This window comes from Peromyscus maniculatus, chromosome 5 (assembly GCF_049852395.1).
Source record: "Peromyscus maniculatus bairdii isolate BWxNUB_F1_BW_parent chromosome 5, HU_Pman_BW_mat_3.1, whole genome shotgun sequence".
In the NCBI taxonomy this organism is placed as follows: domain Eukaryota; kingdom Metazoa; phylum Chordata; class Mammalia; order Rodentia; family Cricetidae; genus Peromyscus; species Peromyscus maniculatus.
The window spans coordinates 103,292,634-103,304,020 of record NC_134856.1 but is presented as its reverse complement, the minus strand read 5'-3'; the positions used below and the strand labels follow the sequence as shown (position 1 = coordinate 103,304,020).

At 41.8% G+C, this 11,387-nt stretch overlaps 2 non-coding genes across 2 annotated transcripts; one reads left to right on the top strand and one right to left on the bottom strand.

Moving 5' to 3' along the window:
- Positions 1-5,690: 5,690 nt before the first annotated feature.
- Trnaq-uug (transfer RNA glutamine (anticodon UUG)) lies at positions 5,691-5,762 on the top strand. The gene has a single exon. It is a non-coding gene; the product is annotated as a tRNA-Gln (tRNA).
- A 4,699-nt stretch (positions 5,763-10,461) lies between these two features.
- On the bottom strand, positions 10,462-10,535 carry Trnat-cgu (transfer RNA threonine (anticodon CGU)). The gene has a single exon. It is a non-coding gene; the product is annotated as a tRNA-Thr (tRNA).
- Between the last annotated feature and the right edge of the window lie 852 nt (positions 10,536-11,387).

Below are 11,387 nucleotides of genomic sequence, written 5' to 3'. Positions count from 1 at the left end.
AATGTTCACATAGTTGTGAGTTCTATAATCATTCACTTAATAATGAAATGTAGCCTTTTGTGACCCCTGGATTGCCTGGAAGAGTTTGTTGGGATATATAAGCTACAAAAAGACACGAGAGGAGTAAGACAATGTAGTAGTACAACCTGAGAGAGAACAGCATGATGAGAATAAGGAAAAGAAACCATGAGAGAGTGCATGAGTTTTTTCATTTCCCCTAACCCCTGAGATAGAAAAGTCGTAACTTCACCACACTGTGGATTTCCCTTTGAGCCCCGAGTGCTTGGGCTTGGAGGGTAGACCTCCAGACAGCAATAAAAGTCTTTCTAAATAGCCGAGTGTCTTAACTATTGGCTCCTGTAAAATCAAAATAAGTTAAGAATTTAGTTATTCCAGAGAGGAAAACCAGAGCATAGTCACAATCAAATCAAAGCAAAACCAAGTCCAGCAGTATAAAAATCCGTGTCAGACTTCCAGGATCCAACGGTCTTTGGCAGTGGCGTGTCTTTGGCTCTGTCATCCAAATCATACACAGCTTTTCTCCCAGGCTTAGGTCAGCTCCCCTTCATGGCTGCTGCTGTTCTTAGGGGTCATCCCATGGCACTGACATCTCCCAAAGGCTGGGATCTGCACTGCAACTGGGCTGCTTCTTCTCCAATAGCCTCTCCTGGACTCTCTTCGGGGATTCTAACCCTGCCGTACGGTGCCAAGCCTCAGCTTCTGCCCATGGCCCCTCAATCCCGGTCCTTCTGCTGCAACCGAGGCTGCACATTCATCAATGTCCTCTCCTGGTCTCTCGCATGGTGTGGAGCTTCAGCTGCTCTCCATGATCCCTGCATTCCTTCAAAACCAGTACCCCCTGGGAAACTCATACATTACCAAGTTTAGCTACCATCACAAGCAAGGTACAGCCTTGGTCCCCTCTAGACCACAGCTTCTGTGTGATGATGACCTTCACTAAAGGATATACTCCTAGAAATACGATCCTAGATGCTGCTGGTCTTTTCTTAATCATCACTAATTTCTCAGCTCTAACTAACCAGCATCAATTGTCCCAATAAAACAAGAGTGTCACGTTAGTGATTCCAGTCTTTTATTAATCACAGTCGATTCTTTAGTCCCAGCTGACCAGACTACAGATTCTTAATTCAAAGGATCAATAGAGTCTTGAAGGGCCTCTCAAAATTCCCTCTGGAACTTCACAAGCCTCTATTGTATGCATCATTCTCAGTGTTTTTGTCTTCCAAGCTCCAAAAGAGCAGCCCACTAAGTTCCAGCCCAAAGTTCAAATGCCACCACAACCCTCCCAAAAGTACGTGGTTAGGTCTGTCACATAAGACCTCATGGCCTAGTACCAACTTCTATCTTAGTTAGAGTTTCTACTGCTATGATAAAATGAGCCAGATGTAGTGGCCCACCACTTTAATCCCAACATTTGGGAGGCAGAGATAGATAGATCTCTGAGGTCAAGGCTAACCTGGTGTACACAGTGACTTCCAGGACAACCAGGGCTATATAGAGAAACCCTGTCTCCAAACAAGGAAGTCTGATATGTATGCACTGAATAGAAATAAGTGTCAAAAAGATAGCAAACTCTTAGACTGTTCTTAAAAGAATTTCAGCCTCAGGGATTAATCTCATCTTCACAAGTAATTCTGATATTGTAAGCAAAAGTAAAAGTTTCTTTAAAGGTTTTATTTTCCTGGCAATTGAAATTCTGATTTATATCTATATTCAATATACTCAACAGTTCAAAGAAACAGGCCTGTACTCTCCAATTGAAGTCTTCAAGTATGGTTTCCCTAGTACTGTGTGCCACATAAAGTGGCCACCATGCATTCCTGCAAAATTTGATCTCCTGCAAAAAGTCTTGTAGAAACACATTGCATTCAAACTAACTACTCAACTAGTTTACCTTGTCAAATTTTCTTAAGTAAGGCAAAAGAAAACAATGTGGTTTACAAACATAACATCTAATGTAAGAAACTCAACTCATTCTCTACAACTAACTCAAAATATCCAAGGAACACAACTCACGCCCTCCTGGCATTTGTAGGTTTGGGCAATTCTGAATTACGCCCTCAACCACATGACATAAGATCATGAGAATGCTTACTGGTCTGTCACACAGAAGACATCATAGTATACTCTCTTCTCCCCACTCCCCATCTCTCCTTTGAGGCATGGAACAGCTTAGTCTAGCTTCACACTTGAGATCTTCCCGCCTCAGCATCCAGATGCACCAACATTCTCAGCTGTCATTTCTCCATATACTTGTACTAATTGCAAACACTGTCGCAGCTGGCCCTCCAGTCACTAACATTGTAGCTCTGGCTGGCCTGGAACTCAGTATGTACACAAGACTGGCCTTGAACATGTGGTGATTCCCCTGCCTCCAGAGTGCTAGAATTACTGGAAGAGTGCTGGATTAAACCATCACACCCAGTTTACAGTTCTTTCATTTCTTTCAAAACAGTTTGCAATTGCAAGGCTTTTCTTCTTTTACAGTCACCACCAAAAATTTTCCACCAGCATGCTTCTGTGGCACTTCCAAATCCTTCTACTTTCCCATTTTCTAGGATATAAAACAATTTGGCAAAAAATGCACAAAGATGGAAGGTATTCACACAAACAATAACTCCTAAAACAGAGACTGTTTCCAAGTTGGAGGAATGGTGAAAGGAGAAATTGCCGCTGTGTGTGGCACGATACGTTTTTGTGGCTCGTTATTTGGGGCTACAGATATTTTGAATTTAGTCTCTTACTTCAAGCTCCAGTGAAAACGAATGCATGAGCCAGCACAATTTTAGCAGTATATTGATTCAGTTTTAGAATTACACAGGTCTCATATTAAAGATTTTGCATTCCAGAAACACATCTTAACATAGCAGACTATACACATTAAAAATTCTTTCAAAAATGTCTCAAATAAATGCCTGAACACTATCATTACAGAAATGTAAGGGTACCTGGAAATACACATAATGTTCTTAAATTATTGTTATAGAAGGCAAATATACCAGTAAATGTGATACTTTCTTTCTGAGAATTTCTTTCTCTTAACCTCATGCTTAAAATCTAGGTTTGAAATGTCTGCTAATGAGAGGTGCTTTATACTGGCTCATCAGGACACTCTTTTCTGTGGTAAGCCCAAGGATCCTGTTTTGCCCGAGTCAGATCACTAAAATATTAACAGGATTCCTCAATGCTATAGGAAACAGTTCAGAGCTGTGCCTCTCCCGTCTTTGCTGATACTCACAGGTACACTTTTAGAACTTGGTGAATCTCTATTGTGGTTACCAGACAATCCTCTGGTGGTTCCCTTCTGGGAAAGCATTTGATGGTGTTCGGGTCTGGCAGTGTGAGGCTGGATGCCTCTATCCTGCAAGTAGAGAGGGCTGTAGGCCACCAGTGTCAGCCAGAAGACTCAGGGCACAGGAACTGTCCCACATTCTAGCCTTGGATTACACTTTGCCCTCCTCACCCAGCATGTCCCACAGTCTTACGAGTACTCAGTAGACAAGAGATGCTTGAGATGTTGCTGAATGGCTCTTTCTCACCCTTTTTCTTTCTTCTTCAGTCTCTATGTTGATTGCTCATATTTTGACATTTCTAATTCAAGCAGTTTTCATTGATCAGAACATTTCCCTCTAAATAGATTCTTATGAGGTCTGGAACTGAATGGTCACTAAAGCCATTTCAATCATAGATAAGCATTTTGCTCAAGTCCTCTGATCATCAAGAATGAGACAGAGCCTCCCATTCATTTTCCTGACCACGGTTAATGGCTGCACTCCTCCACTGTGTTCTTCTAGCTCTTTCACATTCTACATGGTATAATCACAGCCATGATTTGCACAGCAGCCGTCAACATGTAGAAAATGTGACTAATAAGAAAGTCTCATACTGAGGGACATTTTTTGTACATTTTTATTGCAATTACTAAATTGATATATAGTTGCAAAAAACCCACTAGAGTCAAACATGACAAACACAGCAAAAGGTGAAAATTACTTCATCTCCAGGGTGAAGCCAAAAATTTGATGTATGTCTTTTCAATCTACTTTGAAGTGAATGTATATCTCATATATTATGACTTACAAAAAGTAGCCCTATTGACAAAAACCAAAAACACAAACAAACAAACAAAAAACCCCACAGCTCTCACATCAAAAGAGATGAAATAGTTTATTCTGAAGCCAAATATGAGTGATCATGGCCATGGGACACAGGTTTAGACTACCCCAAACTCCATGTTCCAAAGAAGAACAATGTAGTTTCATGAAGTTTCATAGCAACAGAGGAAAGTTGTAGATCAAGGCACTTTTCAAATACAGATGTGGAGACATCGGAAAGGTGGGTTACAGCCAAGTGCAGAAATGTCAGCTCTGGGCCCCGGATGCTGTCCGATAGCGGTCTTTGTTGAAATGGGGTTTGTTAAGTTAATAAATTCCCATTGTTTTTATCTGTTAGCCCAAAACATAGGTGGGCAGGCAATGGCTAGTTAGAGAGCTGTAGGTAGCCCAGGATAGACTGTAACTAGGCTCTGGACCTGCAGCATTCCAGACTCCCCACATCACTGAAGTTCTATCAGTCCATCCACCTTGGCAGACACAGCCTCTTTCCAGGAATTTCCCTTCACACTGTACGCTACACTTCATCAATAACAGAGTCTTGTTTGTTTAAACTTAAATACCTGTTTCCCAACTTCCAAGCCATCAAGTAGCACATACAACTGTCCCCTTCTTTTTAGGAATAATTAAATAATAGACCTGCATTATTTCAAGTTTGTAGGACTACAAATTCCTATTCTTTAGACATGCTTAAAACATTCCTGGACAAATTTTAGGGGGAAAAAACTGCAAACATAGATTATTAAATTCAAATTTTGATGTGTGTGTGTGTGTGTGTGTGTGTGTGTGTGTGTGTGTGTGTGTGTGTTCCTGCCTACTTGTCTGAATGTGTATTGCATGTGTGCAGTAGCCCTGGAGACCAGAAGCCCTGGAGACCAGAAGAGGGAGTCAGATCTCCTGCTTCTGCAGGTGGTAGGGAGCTGACTGTTGTGGTGCCTGAGAACTGAACCCCGGTCCTCCACAAGGGCAGCCAGTGCTCTTAACTATTGAACCATCCCTCCAGCACAGAAGACATTGTCAAATCACACATTAGATTGATATCTCTCTTGAGTGTTAAATGTCAAAATTTCTCTTCTGAGGGACACTTTCTGTGGCCTTAGTAGAGGTTACTCTATGCAAAGTGCATTTTTTGTAAAATTTGCAAAAGTATGTATTATAATGGAAATTACCTGAGACTCGGCAGGAAATCTTTGCTCCAGTTTTACCCCCATACATCACACAAGCTTTGGAATGGCCGTGTCTAATTTTGCTTGGTGTCTATGCTTTCTCTTACAGACGTCCGAAGTTGTGTAAGATGTGGGCCTCTTAAATCTAAGTCTACCCCTGCTGTCTTCTCCAGGCTAATTTATGCCCGCAATGAGAAAGAAGGGAGGGAGGGAGGGAAGGAGGGAGGGAGGGAGGGAGGGTCGGCGAACTGCAATTTCTATTATAATTAATGTGTTGCCGTATCTCTCCCAATAAACAGCTTTATTAAAATCGAAGCTTAATCTAGTTTCTTCCAACATGTAATTCATACAAAGTTCCATAACTGTGGTTACATATTCATCACTTTTTATCGGTCCCATGGTGTAATGGTTAGCACTCTGGACTTTGAATCCAGCAATCTGAGTTCAAATCTCGGTGGGACCTGTAAAACCTCTTTTCTAAAGGGCCTTTTGTAATTTCCCACCTGGCGGCTAAACGTGGAAAAACTTGTTCCTCTACTCTGTGTGACATTGGACTATCAAAGCACAGACACAGAGGCAATAAGCCCTGGAGAAAATTTCCTTTCCAGGCGGAGAGGCCCCAACAGCCCCTTCCTGTGACTGCCTGCGACCTCCTCAACTCCGCCTGTTTCTCATATTTCTTTTTGTCTTTTTCCTGATTCGTGACCTGGCATCGCAAGAGAAAAAACTCATCTCCCGCGGGCTGGAGCCGCGACCGTAGCTGGGATGTCTGTGCCAGGACCACAGGCAGGGCCCTGAAACTGAGCCTCTCCCCGGTTCCCCAGCACAAGAAGCTGCCGCAAGAGCACCCCTCCCAAAAGGACAGGTGAACAAACACCGCATTGCGTCCCTTGGCAAACAGTCTCCTGGAGAAACAACAACCTAAACCTGCAATGTAGACTAGGAATGAGCTGATAGACGATCCTGGGGCGGGTGAGGAACTACATTATATATATATATATGTATATAATGTATATATATATGTATATATATATGGCTTATGTTTTTGTTTGTTTTGTTGGTTTTGTTGTTTGGATTTTATTTTATTTTATTTATTTTATTTTATTTTGACAGAGCTTTATGTAGGCTACTCTGGCCTCCATCTCCCAAGTGTGAGGGTTACAGGCAATGGGCCACCACAATCGCCTAAAACGTTGAGTTTTAAATCTGGTGATCTGTTTTCTGTTGTTCTTCTTACCTTTATGCTTTTATTTTTCTCGTACATAATGGGAAAGTAAGTTGAGTCCTGTTTCAGAGTCCAATTGCCTATTAACTAGTATTATGAGTTACCACTGGTTACACAGAGAAACTATAACATTGTTTGCTCCCTGTGAAAACAAATCATTTGGATTTCTGTGGTGTTTGTATGTCCTTTGTGTGGACTGTGATGGTGTTACCTTAACTGCCGGAGGAAATGACTTCTTTTTCTGGTGGTATTGCCTTAGCAGAAGTGCCGAAGTGGTCCTGTCTTCTATTTCATTGGTGCTATGTGGATGAGCTCTCACACAAAAAACTCTCTTTTCTGAATGGCCTAACAGCATCCCTCCATCCTTTGCCACGTATGATGCTCATAACCCCAGGCATTCTTGCAACCAACACATCCAGTCTGTGGTTCTCTGAGGGACCCGCAGCACTGGTTCCTACTGCAAACAAAATGACTCTTCAAACAGACCCCAGTGTCCCAAGGACCTTCCTGGAATGTTTTGAAATGATAGAAACAGAAGGATCCATTTTCAAAAATTAAAAGATGATTTAATGGTGTGACCATTACATTCATATCTATCAAGCATCTACTGTCCTGGTTCAAATCTAATAACTCAGATTTTATCAAAAAGCCTTCAAATCACTCTGATAGAAAAGCCCTGACTGTTTGTAGTGCCTGACCCTGGGGGGTAGAACAGTCCCAGCAAGCCTGGAAATACACGGGGATGCTTCTCTGGCTCCCTCACATGCCCTAGAGTTTCCTATTCCTTCCAGGAAGCTGAGAGAGTTCCTTGGCAATGGGATGAGATGGCATGGTTACAAGGATGCCATCTTTGGCCAAACTTTAATCAGGTTTCTTTGAGCCCTCTTCTCAACTAGGTCCAGTTTGGGCTCAATTACCTACCGTTGATATCTAATCAGGTCTCTCTGCAACCTTGGTATCTAGTCAAAACTGTTTTAGGAACTTCCTGTCCAATAACACTTGTTTACCTTCCAATGGCTGTGACTCCCCAGCTGTCACTGGTGTATCTGGATTTAAGTTCAGTCCTTCTCCCCTCGTGTAGTACCCTTGCATAGAGCCTCTTGCCTGTTTAACAACATTTGGTACAAATTTTTGTACTTCTCTCAAAGAAATCCAACTCAGGATTTAGGATGTGATCAGCTTTCCAAAGAAGACATGTCAGGCCGGGCGGCAGTGGCGCACGCCATTAATCCCAGCACTTGGGAGGCAGAGCCAGGAGGATCTCTATGAGTTTGAGGCCAGCCTGGTCTATAAAGCGAGATCAAAGACAGGCACCAAAACTATGCAGAGAAACCCTGTCTCTAAAAACAAAACAAAACAAAACAAAACAAAAAAAAAGAAGAAGATATGTCAGGAGTGGTCATCTAGACAAATTCATAGTAGCCAGTTTCCTGAAGAAATCAAAGCAGACTCTGGAACCTGTTCTAAACAATAAAGGTGATGACACAATAATACAATAGAAGATAAAGATCTTACAACAATCTCAATATAAACATAAAATATTCACTCTATTGAATTCAATGTCCTTTCATGATTTAAAAACAAACAAAGGAAACCCTCTCGACAAATTAGAAGTGTCGGGAATAAGCTTCAACACAATAAAGGCCATAGAGGACACACCCCTTGTCAACATCACCCCACACTCCATAAGGAAAGTTTAACAGGCTTTCCTCTGTGTGCGGTCAAGAGGGCCTTACTCTCACCAATTCTTCTCAGCACAGGATTGGAAGTCCCAGCCTCTAGCCATCAGGCAAGAGAAAAAAATAATAATAAAAGAATATTCATTGGAAAGAAAGAAATAAGAGTGTCTTTCAATCCCAAGCACCACAATTTTTATTTTAAAAAAGAAGAAATAAAGAAATTATCTATATTTGCTAGAGATGATTTTATGTAGAAAAATTCCAAAAAATTCCACTGAAAAACTGTTTGAACTTATGAATTCAGTGATGTTGAAGGATATGATTGGCTAATCAGTGCAAAGGAGATAGGGGAATACTCAAGAAACAGGAGTTCCTGCCTGGCTAACTACCTTTGACAGAAAACAAATAGACAAAACCACAGATTTCTTACAATGTTTTTAAAAATTTAGCCAGCATATGCTGACCATTTGAGGTCTCTAATAAGAGTAAATCATCATGATACCTGGTGGCTTAAGCATGGATAAGGTGTGCCTGCCTTCCTAGGGTTGGTCCTTTGAACTGACTGACTGACTGACTGACCTGAATGGACTGGACCAGAAACTATTCTCTTTTCATATGGCTGTGACCAAACTCCTGAGAAGAAAGAACTAAACAGAGGAGAGATTCGTTTTGGCTCGCTGTAACAGGACAGAGGACAGTGGGAGTATATGACAGCAGTTCGCTCACAATTGAGCAGGACGGCACAGGAAGCATGGCTGGACTGTGACATTTACCATCCAACCACTGGGACCTGCCTCCTCCATCAAGATCCTTCCTTAAAAAGTGTCACCAGTTGGAGATCATGTAGAACATGGGGGAAAACTTCACATTCAAACGGTAACATCTGGTTAAATCCCATTTCTATGTCCTCCTAAACACCAAAGGCCCTTCATCACCGCCCCAACGTTGTGTTTATGTTTGCTATTATGTAATTAACTTCCACTCCTTTCCTCCCAAATGAGCTTTTATCTTCTTGGGTACAAAGGTCACTTACTTTTCCACACTTAATATGGGCAGGCATTCAATTAATTTTTTTAATAAAAGAGGGACTGAATTGATCTCCATAATTACCAACTGAAATAGATAACTGTGTATTTTCCAATAAGATGAGGTATAAGAGAGGTTGTATACTGCAAAGACTTCCTTCCAGAATTCATTGCAATCACCTCTCATTCAGAAATAGAACTTTGTGGATTTGACCTGCTGGTCTGGAACCTTGGTGTCCTTGACTAGGCATGTGCCTCGAATTACCCAGTTTATATCGGTTGAAAATGAAGGATGTGGTTCAGTGTCCAGCACTTACCACACGCATGTGGGACTTCCAGTTCTGTGCTCAACACTGCCAACCAAAAACAAAGTGATACATTTTCCTAGATCAACTCAAGAGCTTTGTAATATTCATTCGTGGTTCTGAAAAATGTTTCTGACATTGCTTACCAGTACAGTGGTCACCAAGGACCCCCCTCACACAGAGCCCAGACCCTGTCATCAAGCTGTCTCCCCAGCCCTAGTGACTGGGTCTTGATTTGTGATTGTTAAGGATATTTTTTTCTTTGGTCCATGATAAATACATGAGAGTTTAAAGAAATCAGTGAACAATTTAAAAGACCTGCAAAAATTGTTGCCATGTTTTTGAGTATGTGAGCATGCTTACAGAAAAGAAAAGGCTGCCTAGTCAGTCTATGTGCCAAATAATGTTAAACATTCTTCTTCCAAGCTATATTGGATGTTACTTTTATAAATAAGATGATGTGGTATTTAGGATCAGAAGAAATACTGACTTTAAAGTCTAGCCTCATTATTTTACTAGTTGTGAGATTTGGGCAGATTGTCTCTTCTATTTTCATTCTCTTTTCTACTTTCATTTGCTTTACCTGAAAGTGTGCACAGTAATGCTCACTTTAGTGAGTATTCCTGTAGATTAAATGTGCATTCGAAAAGACACAAAATGCAACTCGGAAAGTGTCCGATGAGCTTCGTCTATGTTTCATCTGTTTAAGTAACATGCTTAGAGTTTGGGAACTCCAGTAGAATATTTTGTAAAGATTAAATTGAAACCCTTCCAATTTTCTGCTAGAAATTCTCTTAGCCAGGTCCTTGATCATTAGAAGTGGTTGGAGAGACTGACCTTGCAAATAATAGATTTGGTTGTATAACTAAACATGATTTCAGGCTAAGAATTTGTCAGGGCAAACGGCCGGGTTTCAAAACTATAAGGAAGGCCCCACTGGGATTCGAACCCAGGATCTCCTGTTTACGAGACAGGCGCTTTAGCCAACTAAGCCACGGAGCCACCTGGACGACCCACTCTAGTTTTTGATCAAATCGCAGTAGATTAGGTGACCATTTATATTAATTGGTATTGTGTATGTCCTGTTCGGATAGATTGACACTGCTACCAAAACAAAAGCGCTTCCTTCAGACCAACAAAACACTTGGACACACTTGATTATTTGGAAAACGCACAGAGCGAGTCCCTGAAAGCGTGCAAGCCAGGGAGCCGAAGAGAGTCTGAGAGATTACTGCTCCGAGTGAGGTGGAACCGGTTTCCAGTTTGACAATTCAGAATCACCATGCGCCTGGATGTTCATCAAGCGCTAGTCTCAAACCACATTAGTCTAAAGTTTTAGCAAAATCAATCGGCATGCCTGGCGGGTTAGAAAAAAGCACACTTGAGTGTTGATAAAACAAAACCCAACGCTTTCTCTCCAAACAGGCTCGACTCAAATGCAGAACGCCCGGACGCTGGCCCTACGCTTTAAGATTCAAACACCAGAGCCCAGTGCTCTCCTGCAGCTCGTAGGAAGGAGCAGAGATGGATGGCAAGACCTACATACAGCCTTGGGGAGGGGTCAGGAGTCCTGGAACTGCTCCTTCTCAGCTCTGCCTTCTTCATTTGGGTGGTGGTTCTGGGATGCTCCCCACGGACCCTCTCGTGGAGAAGCTAAATCTTGGAGAAGCTAAACGCAATGCTGGGTATTTTACAGGGGAGTTGACTCCAAGACCCTGCGAGTGCCAAAATCTGAGGACGCTCAAGTCTTCCAACAAATTGTGTATTGTTAATATACTAATGTACAACTTTACGCGTACTTCAGATCATCTCTAGATTATCGGTATCTCTAATTCTTGCATGTAGGTCTATGAC